General features: G+C 34.7%; 1 pseudogene; it reads right to left on the bottom strand.

Annotated features, from left to right (window-relative positions):
• Nucleotides 1–16,177: 16,177 nt before the first annotated feature.
• On the bottom strand, nucleotides 16,178–16,913 carry LOC125173612 (40S ribosomal protein S6-like; annotated as a pseudogene).
• Nucleotides 16,914–17,545: the final 632 nt, after the last annotated feature.

The raw sequence follows: 17,545 nt of genomic DNA, 5'->3' as shown, positions 1-17,545 counted from the left end.
AAGATATTTTTGGTCAGTTGCTACTCTCATCCCTGAACCACCTATCTACCCCCTTTAACTGACTACACAGGAATGAAAATCCTGGCCCTATCAGATCCTCTGTGTCATCCTCATTTTATTCTCTACCTCAACGTGCCTTATCCCATTGGAATTTGACAATTTTAGTTCCATTCAAATGTTGATTTCAGAGTCCTCCTGCACAGAGGAGTTCCCATGCATAGCAATGAACTGAAATGTAAGATCACGGACTTACAATACTAATATGAAAGTAATAATATAATATACCTGTGTTTCATGGTTGTGTATAGGCATTTATGTATAATAATTTATCTTTGGAAAGAGCAAATATTCGTAAACAGAAATTAACAGTAGTAATTTTTTAACAGTTTATGCTATTGATATATTGTTAACATTTATTATATCAAGTAACGAAAGACTCCTTATTTCATGGACTAAGATTTGTAAAGTAGGTTTGAGTTTACTCAACAGATAAATCTTGGCTCTGATTCTAATTTGAGAAATTGTTTCTTTCTGATCTTCAAATCAAGAAAACTAGTGTCTTTGTTTATATTTATCAGCTCTTTTAAATAAGCGGTAATAAACAGAACAAAATTCATGCTGCATGCTTTTGTAAAACTCAACCAAATCTTTCTTGATTTTTGTCAAATCATATTGAAACCACTGCATCAAGTTCATAAGCAAACAGCAACTGAGGATTGAGCCAGCTTTGAATATGAATAAAGAAACTTTTGAAAATCCTAGAAACTAACATTAATTCTATTTATAAACAAGTTTTCACAAGGTGACTTTTTTCTTAAAAGCACATGTTGAGTTCATTCAAGTGATGTATTGTCAGAAAGTCTAAACATTACTAATTTTATTTACCTGGAAAGGAAAAAGGAAGTATGTTGACTTTAAAATAGTCAAGAATAATGAAGCAATGTTACCAAGGTTAAAATATTGACCTCATAAGCCTGTATTAAATCTATGAATGGAGGGAAGCCTACATTATTTAAGTACAAAATCTAGTAAAGCAAAGTCAAAACCTCCATAAAAATTAAAAAGGAAGAAGGCTTAGTGAAAAAAATGCTGAAATTGAATATATACAGTAATTCTAAAGTGGTAAAGATGTAAATTACTTTCATTTTAAGTGCTGAAGGTTATTTTATTTTCTAATGTAAAAAAATATATCATTTTCCCCTCCCTATTTGAGGACACACTGGTGAGAGAAGAAGTGTACTGTGGGGCACCATTCATTTTCAATAATCAGAATCTAAGAGAAGCTAAGAGGATGAAGAACTCATTAGCAAGCTGTCTTTCACGGTTTTGTGTTTTTATTCAAGTAATGTTAAAAGGAAGACAAAATAAATCCACAATTGATGTTATATTAGGCTCACAGGAAAAGGACATTAAACCTACACCAAGGGGAACCATTGCTCCAACTCACTGGCTACAACACACTCAAGTTCACTTCACACCCCAACTTACTCTGAATATTGCTCCTCGTTCTAGTTATACTGAAGCGTAGAGTTATCTTAAAGACTATGTGACAGCCTAAATTCTGTTTATTCAAAGTAAATTTTGTATTTCTTCTCTTCATTTTAAAAACTAGTTGTTCCTGGTGCGCCTGGGTGGCTCAGTCGGTTAAGCGGCCGACTGGCTCAGGTCATGATCTCACGTCCGTGAGTTCGAGCCCCGCGTCAGGCTCTGTGCTGACAGCTCAGAGCCTGGAGCCTGTTTCAGATTCTGTGTCTCCCTCTCTCTGACCCTCCCCCGTTCGTGCTCTGTCTATGTCTCAAAAATAAACGTTAAAAAAATTTAAAAAAAATAGTTGTTCTTAAATTAAATGAATATTTATTCCAGATTAAGATTCATCAAAGAGAGAACATGGAAGCATTCATTTATGGTCCTACAAGGTCTATAAGGTACAAAGTCTATCTTGTTTTATTTCAAACACTGAATAATAGAAAGCAAATGTTATTAATTCTACTCTGGTTGGATTGATGAATGGAAATACAAGGCAATTGTACTGGGGAAAAAAGGGGGGTTGGGGAAATAAGAAAAAGATTTGGCAGACAAATGGAGATGTTCTCCTCACAAAGCTCTTTGCTACGTGAAAACCTAAACTCTTGATCTTTGGAGAACTAACCCATGAATTTCACCCTTATCTAAACAGGATTAGGAAGGAATAGTTATTGTCCTCAGGGATGAAACAGAAATAGAATGTTATCAGTGTAACTTCACTCTAGTAGCTTAAACATGTCAGGCAACACAGTACCTTTATGTAGTGTACAAACCTTGATAATTACTTGCATTATCTTGTTATCCGGGTTTCATAATAGGTAGTGGATAAATTATAATTGGCACATCCTTAAAGACTATAGATTAAGGAATAAACACACTAGAAAAAATGTATCTCTACTGATTGCTTTCAAAATCCTCAATAGATGTAGTCAAGAAATGACTTAAAAACCTTCCTTCTGACAGTAATGGATCATTTGTCAGTTGTTACTGTAAAGTGATGATAGAGTTATTGTGTAGTGAAGTACTTAGCACCCAATTCTTCTTTTTTTTTCAGCTATTTATACCTTGGCAATCATTCTAGGGAAGAATGGGAATTGGCACTGAAACAGAGACTGCTAACGCCTTCAAGGAAAAGTCTATTTTATTCTGAAATCATTTTCAATGACTAGCACATATCCAACAATACATACTGGAGATCAACAATTCTGTGACAAAATTTCATATCTAACAATCTAAGACCAGGATGAACTCCTGCTGGTTTCTTTTCAGGAACCACAACAAAGTAAAAGAAGCCACAGAACTATACTGAGATACTTACTCTTCAAAGCATTTTGCATTGCAACAATATTGTAGTTGTTTTTCAAATACTGACAGGTGAACCTTTAAAATTGCAAATAAAGTTTCTTTTGTAAGTCTGATGGTATCCAAACTTCGTCCTTTAGTAAGGAAGTTCTCATTATTTCTTACATACATAGAATTTGTAATAGGGAAAAATTGGTTAGGTTCTTTAATATTATTTTCTTCTAATATTTCTTTAATAATTTTATACATGTATAGTGAAACTTTAATGTTATAAATTTAATTCTCTTATCTATAACATATCACACAATATTATCTAACAGTTAATAATTTGATTTTTTTTCTCATGAGGTAACCTAGGTTTGCAGGTTTGAAATGTACCTCCCAAAACAAAATTTAACCACAAGGGTAGATGGATCCAAACACATTCACATAATACATGTATGGGTACATTCAGATCTTCTAAGAAAATAGGGAATGACAATTCCAAATAGGACACAAGCCCGGTATCTCTGAACTAAATCTAAATATCGATGTTTTAAAGTGTCATTTAAAGTTAAATGACAGAACCAAACTTAACACCTGTGTAAGCATTCATGTAAACTGAGGATTCCCACTGGCTTATGAAAGATATTTCAGTGAATATGCCATGTTTCACCTGACTCCTAAACACTGAAATTACACTCTAAGGAGATATGGCAGTTCTTTCTCAAGGACTAAAATTATTTTTTTTTTAAATTCTAGGCAAAATGTTAATCTTTTGGGAATTCTCCAAACCAAATGGATTTTAAATTTCAGTACCTAAAAAACTGATATTTAGCCTCAGGTGAAAAAGTACAAACTAAACAAGCTGCCTCTGAATATATACATGTTACTCAGAGACAGAATCTACAAATAACATACTAAAGTCATTTTGCTCAATAAAAGATGGGAAACTTCCCAAATAAAATTAACACAGCTTTGATACCCAAACTTTACAAATATAGCACAAGAAAGAAGATAGTGGAGTAATTTCATTAAAAAATACAGACATGAACGCCTTACAAAATATCATACAACTCTAATCTGAAAATGTACCAAGTCGATAGCACAACATAATCCAATAGAAGAGATTTAAAAATATAGATATGTGCCTCAAAATTAGGAAATCAATTCAGAGAACACATTATCGATATTTCAAAAGTTTAAAAATACATAATTATCTCAATAAATGTTATTAAACAAATACATATTTCAATTAAGTGTTAAGCTTTAATATCAATCCTGGTTATTTTTTAAATCCTTAAGAGGATTAAAAAAGGGAAAAAAAATCTTTAAAATTATGATGCATATCTGGCCAAAATCCAACTGTAGTCTTAACAAATAAATGTTAAAGTAGTTATAACAAATGGAACAAAGCAAGGTTGCTATCACCACCAGTAAGACTAAAAATACTCTAGCCAAAGCTATATATATAAAAAAGGGGGAAATGTGATAGAAGTTGTAATTATCCAAAAAGAAGACAAAACTCTCATTATTTGTACATGATGCTATTGTTAACTTAAAAAAAAAATCGCACAGGGGCGCCTGGGTGGCGCAGTCGGTTAAGTGTCCGACTTCAGCCAGGTCACAATCTCGCGGTCTGTGAGTTCGAGCCCCGCGTCAGGCTCTGTGCTGACTGCTCAGAGCCTGGAGCCTGTTTCAGATTCTGTGTCTCCCTCTCTCTCTGCCCCTCCCCCGTTCATGCTCTGTCTCTCTCTGTCCCAAAAATAAATAAATGTTGAAAAAAAATTAAAAAAAATCCCACAAAATGATTAAATAACTGATAAAACATATGAGAGTTTATTATGTTTACTTTTTTTTAAATATAGGAATCAGTACATCTTTCATAGACCTCAAATAGTCCACTAGAACACATTTTAAAAATCAGTCACAAAATAATAACACCATAATAACATGTAAAACAATTTGCAGTAACTTTAACAAAAAAAATTAATCAGAAACATAAAAAAGAATAGGGAAATACTATTCCTGAATAGAAGCATAGAATATTTTAAGACCATAATTCTCATCAAAATAATTTAGAGAAAATTTAAGAGGCATTTAACAAAAACTAAAACTTACGTGGTATATATAGAAGAGTGACCAGGATATTTTTGAGACAGAAAAGTGTTGCTTGGCTTATTTCAAATGACAAAAAACTAATTTTAAACATGAACAATTAAAAAAATGCCTGCTACTATTACTACTACCGAACACTCTATTGTCACTCCTAGCCAATGCAGGAAGAACAAAAATGAGAAATAAACACTGGAAATAAAGATTAAATTGTGTCACTATTTGTCTATGTTATGATTGTTCCACAATCCACAAGAATCATCTGGAAAACTATTATAACTAGTAACATTGTTTAGTATGTTAGTAAGACAAAAATTTGACAGGAAAAGTTTAATAGTTTCCTATACACAAAAGAATAACCCGACAACAGAATATATAATGAGAAGGAAAAAAACCCACAAAAGCAAAGAAAACCCACAAATAATGAAAAATAATCCTTCAAGATGAGTGAAAACAGTAATAGTCTTTTCTGCTAGAAGTAAAATTTTTCATGAAACTCAAGTAAATAAAAGAGTATTTTATTAGCTGGGAATGGAAAAAATAGATAATGAAATAAAACAGTGATTTTGGAAATAAATCTACATATTAGGAGAATATATTCTATAAAAAGATGAAATTTCAAATCAAAGTGAGGCCATGTAATTAATAAACAGTATTGGATCATTTGGGAAAAAAAGAGTAGAGAGCTCTACTTCACATCATGCACTCAAGTAAATTATAGCATACCAAAAATTTCAATGTAAAACATGTATAAAATACTGGAAAAGCTATAGAAAAATATTTGTACAATCTTATAAAAGCAAAGATACAAAGCCTAGGAATAACAAAAAAAATGAGATTTGATAAAATTTTAAACAACTATATGTTAAAATGTACCATAAATAAAGTTAAAAGACAAATACTATTCAAGGACCGTTTGGCAAACTATAGCCCATGAAATGGCTGCTGATTTGTGTAAATACAGCTTTACTGGAAGGCGGCAGCACCGACTCATTTACATATTATCTATGGCTGCTGTCCTACTACAAGAGCAGACTTGAGTATTGCCACCAGGCTCATACAGCCCACAAGCCCTAAAATGTTGCCAATCCTTCGTCTAGGAGAAAATATTTGTAACGTACCTGACAGACAAAAGATTTCTATTTCAACTGACCACTAAAATAAGCTGTCAACCACACAAAGCTGAGTTTACTAATTATAGCACCAAAGGAAAATACTTCCTTGAGAGAGTCTTGGTAGTATCAGAAACTGGCAGTGAAGGGAGGATATTTACAGGGTAAATGCAGGTAAATTACAGGGTTTTGAACTCTGGTTTCTTGTGATTAAAGGCAAGTCTTTCAGTAAAGATATCTATTACAGAATAGAAAATAATACTAATACTAATACTAATAATATAACAATCTTATTAAAGTATAATAGGCATAAGATAAACTACACATATTGAAAAAGACAATTTGATGTTTTGACATATGTATACATCTATGATACCATAACCATAATCAAATAGTGAATAAATATATCATCCCCAGAAGAGTCCTCCTGCTCCTCCCTGCAAAATTCCTTCTCCCTAGTCAGCCACAAGGGATGTCACTATATTAGTTTAGATCTACTTTAATTTGTCTTGGCAATGTTTTGTAGTTTCAAAAAGCAGGCTTTTATCATTACCTATGATGTTAGCTGTATGTTTTTCATAGACACTTATCACATTAGAAAGTCCCTTTTACTCCTAATTTTCTCAGAGGTTTTCATCAGGAATAGGACTTGGATTTTATCAAATCTATTTTTTCTGTATCTACTTAGATGACCATATGCTACATATAATATCTGAAAGAGCAATCTTATTTGTCAGAAACTATCCTACTGACCATGATCGTCAAAAAAGTGGTAAAATATCGACTTCCTGTAAATGTCAGTAATGAAAAGTCTATTCAGTTCATACAATTTAACTATGACCAATGTCTGTCCATTGAGTCTATGACAGAGAAATATTACAGTATAAATTTACTCTCTCCCTACCTCAATCATTCATTCCTGTTACAATTTTTAAACCTATTGAAACAAGAAAAGAAAGAGAGGGAGAGATAGAGAGACAAGGGGACAAGGAAATCAGGAGGATGAAAACAATCTAATGAAATATAAGCAATGCACAGAAAAAATTTAAATATCCAATTACATGTGCAAATATGCTCATTATAAATAATTACTTGTTAGGGGCGCCTGGATGGCGCAGTCGGTTAAGCGTCCGACTTCAGCCAGGTCACCATCTCCCGGTCCGTGAGTTCGAGCCCCGCGTCAGGCTCCGGGCGGATGGCTCAGAGCCTGGAGCCTGTTTCTGATTCTGTGTCTCCCTCTCTCTCTGCCCCTCCCCCGTTCATGCTCTGTCTCTCTCTGTCCCAAAAATAAATAAAAAACGTTGAAAAAAAAAAACTTTAAAAAAAAATAATTACTTGTAGGAATGTCTTTCTAATTTTTTTATTATGTTTCATAAATCTATTCATTCTCATGCCAACACTGCATTGCTATATTTATTTTCTCTTTGAAATTATTTATTTTAATACAAAGTAACATAAATTCCCTTTATTTGTCCTTCAGAAAAACTTTTGGCTATTTTTCTTGTATATTTTTGTAAATAAAGTTTAAAATTTTTAAGTAATTATGTCTTTTACTATATTTTAAATTTATTTTATTTTATTTTATTTTATTTTATTTTATTTTATTTTAATCTTAATTTTTGAGAGCGAATGAGAGAGTGCACAAGCAGGGGAAAGGCAGAGAGAGAGGGAAAGAGTCTTAAGCAGACTCTCAGCTCAGAGCCCAACTCGGGGCTGGATTCAATGACCGATTGAGTCACCCAGGCCCCCCTACTGTGTTTTAAATTTTAAAATTCCATAATGTGGATGTATGCCATAACCATTTTTATTATTTCCACCAGAGTAGAAATTAAGTATCCATTTGTGGTGGTGAAGTAGATACTTAATCCTATTAGTCACTTTCATTCACTAAGAATTTCCTGCATCTGGGCTTTATTTAAGAGTATCACAACAGTTGAGGGGTGCCTGGGTAGTTCAGTCAGTTAAGCATTGGACCCTTGACTTCGGCTTAGGTCATAATCTCACGGTTTGTGAGTTTGAGCCCCACATTAGGCCCTTTGCTGACAGCACAGAGCCTGCTTGGGAATCTCTCTCTCCCTCTATCTCTGCCCTCCCCCTGCTCGTGTGCGCTCTCTCTCTCTCTCAAAATAAATAAATTTAAAAAATATTTTTTAGAAAAAGCATCACAACAGTTGAATGATGGTATCTCTGGGTAGTGATTTTTAGTCTAAGCAAAAGAGGTAAGGCAACCCACTGACTCAGCAAAAACAACAAAGAGCACAACACACAAAGAACCTAATCACAAATTCATTTTGGCAAGAGAATTCAGTAAATATCTGATAGTCAGGAGTGCAGAAAATAAAATCCAGGTTAATTATACAAACCATCCATAACTCACAGATCTAATCCGTCTTAAATATCAAATAAATACAACATTTAAAAAAATAATATAAAAACTTATATAGAGATAATTTGAACACCTGAAAGAGATTTGGAAATGTCGAAATGTCTGAAGAAGATAGATTTATTCATTCCCAATCTGTCAATGATTCTACTACATACACTTCTTCCTTCAGAGACCCTCCAGGAATAACTATGTTTCAGTCTTACTTATCAATTAGATGGTTTCTAAATCTATATATATCTAGTCTCATATTTCCTGGACTATGCAGGTCATAGTCTATAGAACTTAAAACACTGTTTTATCATCAAACCATCTCTTCCACCTTGCCTGGCATGCTTACTGTTACTGAGTCACTCCTTTTACACGGGATAATACTAGTGTTACATCTTTTTTTTTTTCAACCACTTCTTTTGTTGTCCTTATCTTTTTCAAATCTTTACCTTTCTATCATTTCCAAAATCATGAGCTGCTTTCAGTCATAAAATAGCAACTATTCAGTGAGCATCTAATACATATTAAGTTTCGAATCTCATCCTGAAAAGTAGACATTATCCTCCACTTACGGAATAAGACACTGAAACACATGGAAGTTGTTGTTCACCCTTCTCCCCTAAAATCACCTTTAGCTAGTACATGGCTTAGCTGGGATTTGGACCAACATCTGTCCAAATTCATGACGCCCCCAATTTAACTACACTCTATGTTTCCAAACTCTTTTCCAAGCACAAATAAATCAATAACAAAAGCCAGTTTATCTAAATGCTCTTGATACGATCCTTTCCCATGAAAGAAATCCAGCTTATTTTTCAATCATTATTTACTCATAATTTATACTTTCCCCAAATTGTCCCACTCTTACTTAAGTGCATGTATGTGAATTTTGTGATCTCCACTGTTTGCAAGCAAATATATATCATTCGTTAATTTAACAATATGGGTTGATTTATGTGCTGAGTTCCTGTTATTATTCTCAGTCCCTTTAATTCACAACTCTATTATTTATCTCCTTAATGCAAGTTTTCTTAATATACCCCAAAACAAACCTCGAGATCATCTATACTAAACACTCCAAAAATCATCTGGAATTCAGGAGTATCGTCTCTTTACAGTTGCAGTTCTTGCATGCACGTACTCAGTTTATAGAGATGTGTCCATCCATTCATTGTGTTTATGGGGCCTCCCTTACCCATCACTACGGATGGGATTCCAGCCTAGAGCTCTCCGTGGTACCTGATGCAGTAGTCAATGAGTGAATGCTTATTATCTCACTTACCTTAGCTACATGCTCTGGAAAAAAAGGTGAGAATCAGGTCATTCACACATGCAGAGGATGGCTGAGCACAGGAAAAAACGTTTTATCTTAATTATATAGGTGAATGAAGCCAGAAGGTGGCATACTAGAATGTAAAGGACATAGGGTCTTAAATACATTAGTGTCTATCTACAATCAAGCCTGATATTCTGATCACCAAAACAGGGCAGGATTAGAGGACCACAATACTCAAATGTAAAAATACCCTCCAGTACACATAAGACAGAATCAAGATTGGCACGGAGTTAAAATATGAATGAGGTGGCTACTCTTGGGAGGCTTTCAACAAATGTTCATTAATTGAATAAATGCCTACAAGATTGTTCCTTTTTAGTGTCAATGCTGTGATTCTGTCTATACAGAAATGGGATGGTGTAGAGTCGAAGGGAATTTTGTTCTCCATACATCATCCATGCACTTTATCTCAGAGTTACAGTATCTAAATAACTCAGAAAGCCAAACCTCATGATTTGATCATATACAACCCAATAAAATTCCTACTGTCATGTAATAAAATAGCGCATTATAAATAACTTTATTAATGTTGTATGATTTACAAAGAAAATGCAATATTCTGGTCTTATTAAATGTAAGCAAATTCACCAAAATATCAATAGGGTATGTAATTAAAAGAAATAGCTGGCTTGCTTGATTTTGTTTATGTTAAGCAATAAAAATAATAAAAATATGAACATAGTCTTATTCTAAGAAATATTAAAATCCTAATAACCATCTGGTATTTTGCTCATGCTCTAACATATCCTTTTAGTACTTTACTCTTCAGCAAAAATTGCAGTTTCCAAAGACAAAAATCTAATTGCATCGTGTTAAGTCTGCTTTCTTCCAAACACTTCAAAAAATGAAAACAAATGAAAATCACTTTAATGTACATAACTAAAAAGTAGCTGCTTTTGCATTTTCACAAAGCACTATTAATTTCAAACAAAAGTTTCACCACTTTCTGTTGCTAAACCACCAGTATTTTATTTTGTACTTAATTTGTTTTCTTTAATGCACTTTTTGAAATTCAGCATAACATCTTTAAAATAGTAATCATTTGGGGCGCCTGGGTGGCGCAGTCGGTTGGGCGTCCGACTTCAGCCAGGTCACGATCTCGCGGTCTGTGAGTTCGAGCCCCGCGTCAGGCTCTGGGCTGATGGCTCAGAGCCTGGAGCCTGTTTCCGATTCTGTGTCTCCCTCTCTCTCTGCCCCTCCCCCGTTCATGCTCTGTCTCTGTCCCAAAAAATAAATAAACGTTGAAAAAAAAAAAAGTTTAAAAAAAAAAAAAAAAAAAATAAAATAGTAATCATTTTTCTTTATGGTGACTAAAGTTAAAAGCTGCTCCACTGTTGTACTAATTCTTTTGTTTTTCTCCCCAGCAGCATTAGTGAGCACTGGGCACCAAGCTAGGAAGGTGGTTACAAAAATCACAGTCACGAAAGATCCCATTTATTAAACAATGATTCTAGATTGCAAGGTATCTTCTGATTGCAAATATTGGCTTGCCCAAATATTTATTGCCTTTATTTAAGATAGTTTTCTATCATAATCTATAAAAATCACATAAGAACCCACTTGAAATTCTCTTTACTGGACTTAATCAGCTTGGGCAGCTATTATTCAACCATTCTTACTATACTGATAAGTCATGTTAACATTTTTCGTAAAAAGTGAGGATGATGACTGAGATGCTAAAACAGCCCTGATAAGGCATTGTCTACCTTTTGTATTAATTGATATAATTGAATATTAGTTTCAGTTGTACAGTACAAAGATTCAATATTTGTGCATATTGCGAAATGATCACCATTAATTAGTTAACATCCATCATCATACATACAACTGTTTTTCCTGTGATGAGAATTTTTAAGATATACTCTTAGTAACTTTCAAACATACAATACAGTATTATTAACTATACCCTTTCTTTAGAGAGACATTCATCCTGAGTGTGTGGTTGAAATAGGGATACACCAATAACTGCAGTGGAACAACTGGTAAAGCAAGGCTTTAAGGATCCAGTGAATGACAAGTGGGGCAATTTGTCATAGCAGTAAGATGGATCGGGAACAGCCCAGGCCAACAGCCTTGCACACAGCAAGCACTCTATTGTAGCAAAGGCTTTAAGCAGATCAGGAAGTCAAGAGGCAAATGGGAGAGGAGGAAGATCAGCCCCAGGCACAAGTATGGAGTAGATACATTTTTGCTCAGTTTCAGAACTCTACACCTCATTTGTTCTCCGGATGTTTTGGCCCAACCTTATTCCTGCCTCTGGCATTCAATCCTAAAATGTGCATCTGGTTTCCTCAAATATCCTCAGGGCCACTCTCACCTTACTTCCATTTCATCTTTCTACCTAGAAAATTCAAAGTATATTATCTCCTAACACATATCAAAAAATTGTCTCCTAACCTCTATTTTGCATTCTTTGATTTCAATTATCTACACATGAAAGCAGTTCTATACCATTCACTCTAAAATGCTAATGGCTGGGGGTAAAAAAAAAAAAAAAAAAAAAAAGAAAGAAAGATTATTCCACTCAGGAAGATTTACATTTTTAAAGCTGTCTGTAACTTCACCAATGTTTTCATGTGAAATTTCAGGAGGCATAGTGTTAAAAGTGAGGATGATTTTTTTTTGTAACATTCCAGAGCCATTGCAATGTTTGCTATTCACATCATTATTTTCTCCACCTTACTATCAAGGGCTGTTTCTTCTACTGAAAACAGCTGTAATCATAAACCAAATATAATCTCCATCCATACACAGTATAGGAGAGACTATTAATAATTTGTCTGTTCTCAGACACTTATAAATACAAACGTAAAAATATTTGTGCCTGTCTCCTAATATCTTACTCCTCAATGTGATGGTTAACTCCTAGGTACAACATCATCCATTAGGGATTTACTGAGGAACCTGCAACTTCTACAGGGTTATGTACCCCCAGACACATTTTTTTTAAAAGGGATCTAACATAAAGAAACTTAGAATGGCACCTGGGTGGCTCAGTTGGTTAAGCTTCTGACTTCAACTCCGGTTATGACCTTGCAGTCAACTCCGCTTATGACTGAGCCCTGCATCAGGCTCTGTGCTGACAGACAAGAGCCTAGAGCCTGCTTCAGATTCTGTGTCTCCCTCTCTCTCTGTTCCTCCCCCACTTGCCTCTGTCTCCCCCTCTGTCTCTCTCTCTCAAAAATAAAGATTTAAAAAAAATTTTTTATAGAAATAGACTATTTTGGTGAAGAAAAAAATGTAAAAGAAAAATTTCACTTAAATGTCAACTTAAGTCATAACAAATATGAATATGTGAACTACTGTGGACTAATAATCTGTGCACAGATTTTTCCCTTATATGCTAAAGTGTTCTTGATAGTTTATTATTGACCTTAGGAAAGTTAGAAATTCTAGGATCATGAGGAAGCCTATTTCTTCAATGATGACTCTTTTTCAACTGGCATAACCATTTCTTTATCTTATCCCTGGAAAAATTAACTACTCTTGATTATTTTCAAATGTAGAACCAAATCTAGGAAAATAAGCATCAAGATAAATAATAATATAATGGGTCCAACTCATTAAGTGAAATAAGAATCTGAGGCTATAGAGACTCTAATTAATGGAAATGTACTTCTTTATAGTAAAATGGTAACTAATAAATATAGCATAGATGAAGTTAGAAAAGCATCTATCATGGTCAAAACTAATAGGTAAAATTTTGGCGAGGAACTGCAAATTTACATGGTCTCAAAAATGTTTCCCATAAGTTACAAGGGGAAAATTACTAACTTTGCGGTAAAGAACCTGGCCAATTCCACCTTAATTATGTGATCAAAGTCAACAATAATATTAGGAAAAACCAGCATCATACACCTCCTGATATACACTGAGAACAACATAATATCTCTTTACTGATACTACTGACAAGAATATGTACCTGAATCTAATCATGATAAAAGATGAAACAAACTTAATAGCAATAACTGGTACTCTTCAAAAATATCAAGGTCAAGTAAGCAAAGAAAAGAGGAGGAACTTTCCCCAATTTATGAAAACTAATGGGACATAAAAATAAATGCAATGCATAATTTAATCCTGGAATAGAAAAAAAATGCATATAAAACATTACCGGAACAATTGACAAAATTTGAGTACAGACTATGGATTAGATAACAATACTGCATCATTGTCAAGTTTTCTGATTTTGACAACTGCAACTTTTGTAAGAGAATGTCCTTGTTCTCAGGAAATACACACTGAAATATTTAGGGAAAAAGACACTGTGCCTACACATTACTCTCACATGGTTCACATAAAACAATCTCAACTTATATATATGATAAAGTGAGACAAAATGTAAACACTTAGTAAATCTGGGTAAAAGGTATCTGGGAAATGCTGATACTTTTCTTTCAAATTATCTGTATGTTTGAAATTGAATAAAAATATATTTTTAAAAATTTTCACAAATAAATATCCCAGCCCAGTTGATACCATCAATTCTATCATCAAACATTTATAAAGGATAAAGTAAATAAAATAAATAGGAAATATCACCAAGCACACAGAAACTTTTCAGCAAACAGAACTTACTTTACTAGGTTAATATAATCTTGATATTACAACACTGAAAAAGACATTATAAGAAATTTATTGACTTATATCCCTCGTAAACATAGACACACAAGACGTTACCAAAATACAAGTTGAATCCATCAATATATAGAAAGGATAATACATCATGAGCAAGTAGATTTTATATTAGGAATGCAAGGTTAATTTAACATTCAAAAATCAACATAATTCACCATGTTAGAATAAATTTTTTAAAAATAAGTTCATCTCAATAGGTACAGGAAAAACATTTGACAAGATTCAATTACATAATCATGATAGAAAAATCTTTAGCGAGCTATCAGTAGAATGGAAATTCACTGATCTGATAGAGGAAATTCACTGATACACAAAAAAACTATAGCTTCAGACTTTATGATAAAATACAAATCAATCTCAGTGTAGGTTGAACAAAAACTATGGCAGTGTTAAATTTCTTAGTAATATTTTGGAGTTCCTAAGTATCTCCCGCCAGTTAAAAATTATGCCATCTGTTGTAACAATTGATGTTATTAAAGCCAACAGGCATAAGAAAAATTCAAATTCTGCCTCAGTTCACTGCTATCTTTCTCCATGAAACCCTAGAGAAAATACATACAAAGAGCATTCAAAAAGGAAAGGAAAATAGTATTTTACTAATTACAACCGCTTTTTATTTTTTTATTTTTTTTTAACGTTTATTTATTTTTGAGACCGAGAGAGACAGAGCATGAACGGGGGAGGGGCAGAGAGAAAGGGAGACACAGAGTCTGAAGCAGGCTCCAGGCTCTGAGCTGTCAGCACAGAGCCCGACTCGGGGCTTGAACTCACTGACCGCGAGATCATGACCTGAGCCGAAGTCGGCCGCTTAACCAACTGAGCCACCCAGGCGCCCCTACAACCGCTTTTTAGATTTAGGTTTCAAAATAAAGAATTTTGGTTAACTGAGATGGTATTTCTCATAAGAAAATTAAACCTAAAAGTCTTCAATGTAACCAATGATCTTCCTAATTATCCATATTCCCTCCCTATCTCATTCCCTACCACTACCCTTTCCATGTTTAAACCAATAGTCTTGGATAATAAGATGAGAAAATTTACTTGCTCCTTTCGTATTATAGCTGAATAGGCAACCTGCTCTTTTTTTTTTTTTTTTTTTTTTTTTATTTTTTTTTTTCAACGTTTATTTATTTTTGGGACAGAGAGAGACAGAGCATGAACGGGGGAGGGGCAGAGAGAGAGGGAGACACAGAATCGGAAACAGGCTCCAGGCTCTGAGCCATCAGCCCAGAGCCTGACGTGGGGCTCGAACTCGCAGACCGCAAGATCGTGACCTGGCTGAAGTCGGACGCTTAACCGACTGCGCCACCCAGGCGCCCCGGCAACCTGCTCTTAAATATATTGATAAGTAGGGTTTTAGAGCGTTTCCAAAGTAGTGATTATCAAACAGGGGTTTTGATATTAAAAGACTATATTAAAAGCCCATATTAAAAGACTTTTGAAGAGTCATGGAATACTGAAAAGTTATTTAAAAATCCAGTTTCGGGGCGCCTGGGTGGCGCAGTCGGTTAAGCGTCCGACTTCAGCCAGGTCACGATCTCGGGTCCGTGAGTTCAAGCCCCGCGTCAGGCTCTGGGCTGATGGCTCAGAGCCTGGAGCCTGTTTCCGATTCTGTGTCTCCCTCTCTCTCTGCCCCTCCCCCATTCATGCTCTGTCTCTCTCTGTCCCAAAAATAAATAAACGTTGAAAAAAAAATTAAAAAAAAAAAATCCAGTTTCAGAGTTTCAACTGACTTTTACATTTTTCTTTTCTTTTTCTTTTTGGATGTCTGATCTTATTTATTACTCTTAGAAAAGCTCATTTTTGACTGGACTCAGGCTCAGAGATAGAATCTCTCAGAGAGGATAGTCTCTGTCTCTTGGCAATCTATTTCTGGCATTTTTCTTTGGTTCCCTTCATTGTCTTCACCAAAAGTTTTGCATATTCGGCAGCTTCTTCCTTATTTTTCTTAGTACACTGCTTTTTTTTTTTTTTTCAGAGCAACACTGATATTTGTGATAGAGGAACAACAAGACACTAAACCTTGGGCATTCTTGTTCTTATCTGCTTTGTTTAGGGGCTCTCTCACAACATATCAGAAGACATCATCTTCTCTAGAGAGACTGAAAAGTCTGTGGATTCTGCCAGCTCTTTTGGGCCCAGGCAACAAGGCACAGTAGTATCCATGAGTCCAGGAATATCCTTCTCCCCCTTTCTAACAATGACCAAATTGAGAACACTGAGATTGGCATCCACAACCTCATACAGATCTGTGCTTTCTTTCCCCCAGTCCTCCTTAGTCTGTAGCAGGAATGCCCCTTCTCAGCAGCAGGTGGAAAAGACCATGGGTCAAGACTCCCTGCTTCATGTGGAAGCCTTGTTTGCTATTGCCACCACTGGTTCGGACCATGTAACTCTTCCATTCTTCACCCAGAGCAACAGCAGCACCTTCTGTGGCCATATGCTTCTCATAAAAGGTACGGAGTTTGCATTCATCATCCACTTCAATGAGTTTCTGGCAGCCAGCAGCTGGGAAAGAGATGTTCAGCTCCATCCTAAAGCAGCGTATACCATCTCCTAGGTGCGACGACAAAGAAGTATCTTTTTTTTAACTAACCCTACCTACACCCAATGTGGGACTTGAACTACAACCCTGAGATCAAGAGGTGCATGCTCTACCTACTGAGCCAGCAAGGTTCCCCTAGCAAATGGTTCTTTTATATTTTTTTCAAACACTTGATCAGCCTAAAATGTATCATGCTGGTGCCTCTTTCCCAACTGGCTTTCTCCCAACTTTACAAAAGAAAGACCTACAGCTCATGCATCCAGAACCGTGCTATGGTGAACTGCTCCAAGTTTTAAGAGCCACCAAGGCAGCTGGGGAACAATTCCAAAAGAAGATGCTGATAAAATAAAGAAAATGAATGGAAATGAATGCATTTCCAAAACAGGTAGTTACTGATTATTTGCTTAAAACAAAATGGGGTGGGGGGGCAGGAAATGCCCTAAATCTATCAACTGGTAAATCATTAAAAATAATTTTTTTATGGTAGTTCAGTCTGTGATCCTTAGCAGTTAAAGAAGAAGTTCAAAGTGACTGTTTTATTCATATCCACTTTTTATGAAGTGCTTTCAATATTTATATTAATAAAAAAGAAAAATAGGATAGAAGTGATACTGAACTAT

The sequence above is a fragment of the Prionailurus viverrinus genome, chromosome A1, assembly GCF_022837055.1.
Source record: "Prionailurus viverrinus isolate Anna chromosome A1, UM_Priviv_1.0, whole genome shotgun sequence".
Taxonomy (NCBI): Eukaryota; Metazoa; Chordata; class Mammalia; order Carnivora; family Felidae; genus Prionailurus; species Prionailurus viverrinus.
The sequence above is the reverse complement of the archived record's forward strand: the minus strand, read 5'-3'. Positions and strand labels throughout refer to the sequence as shown.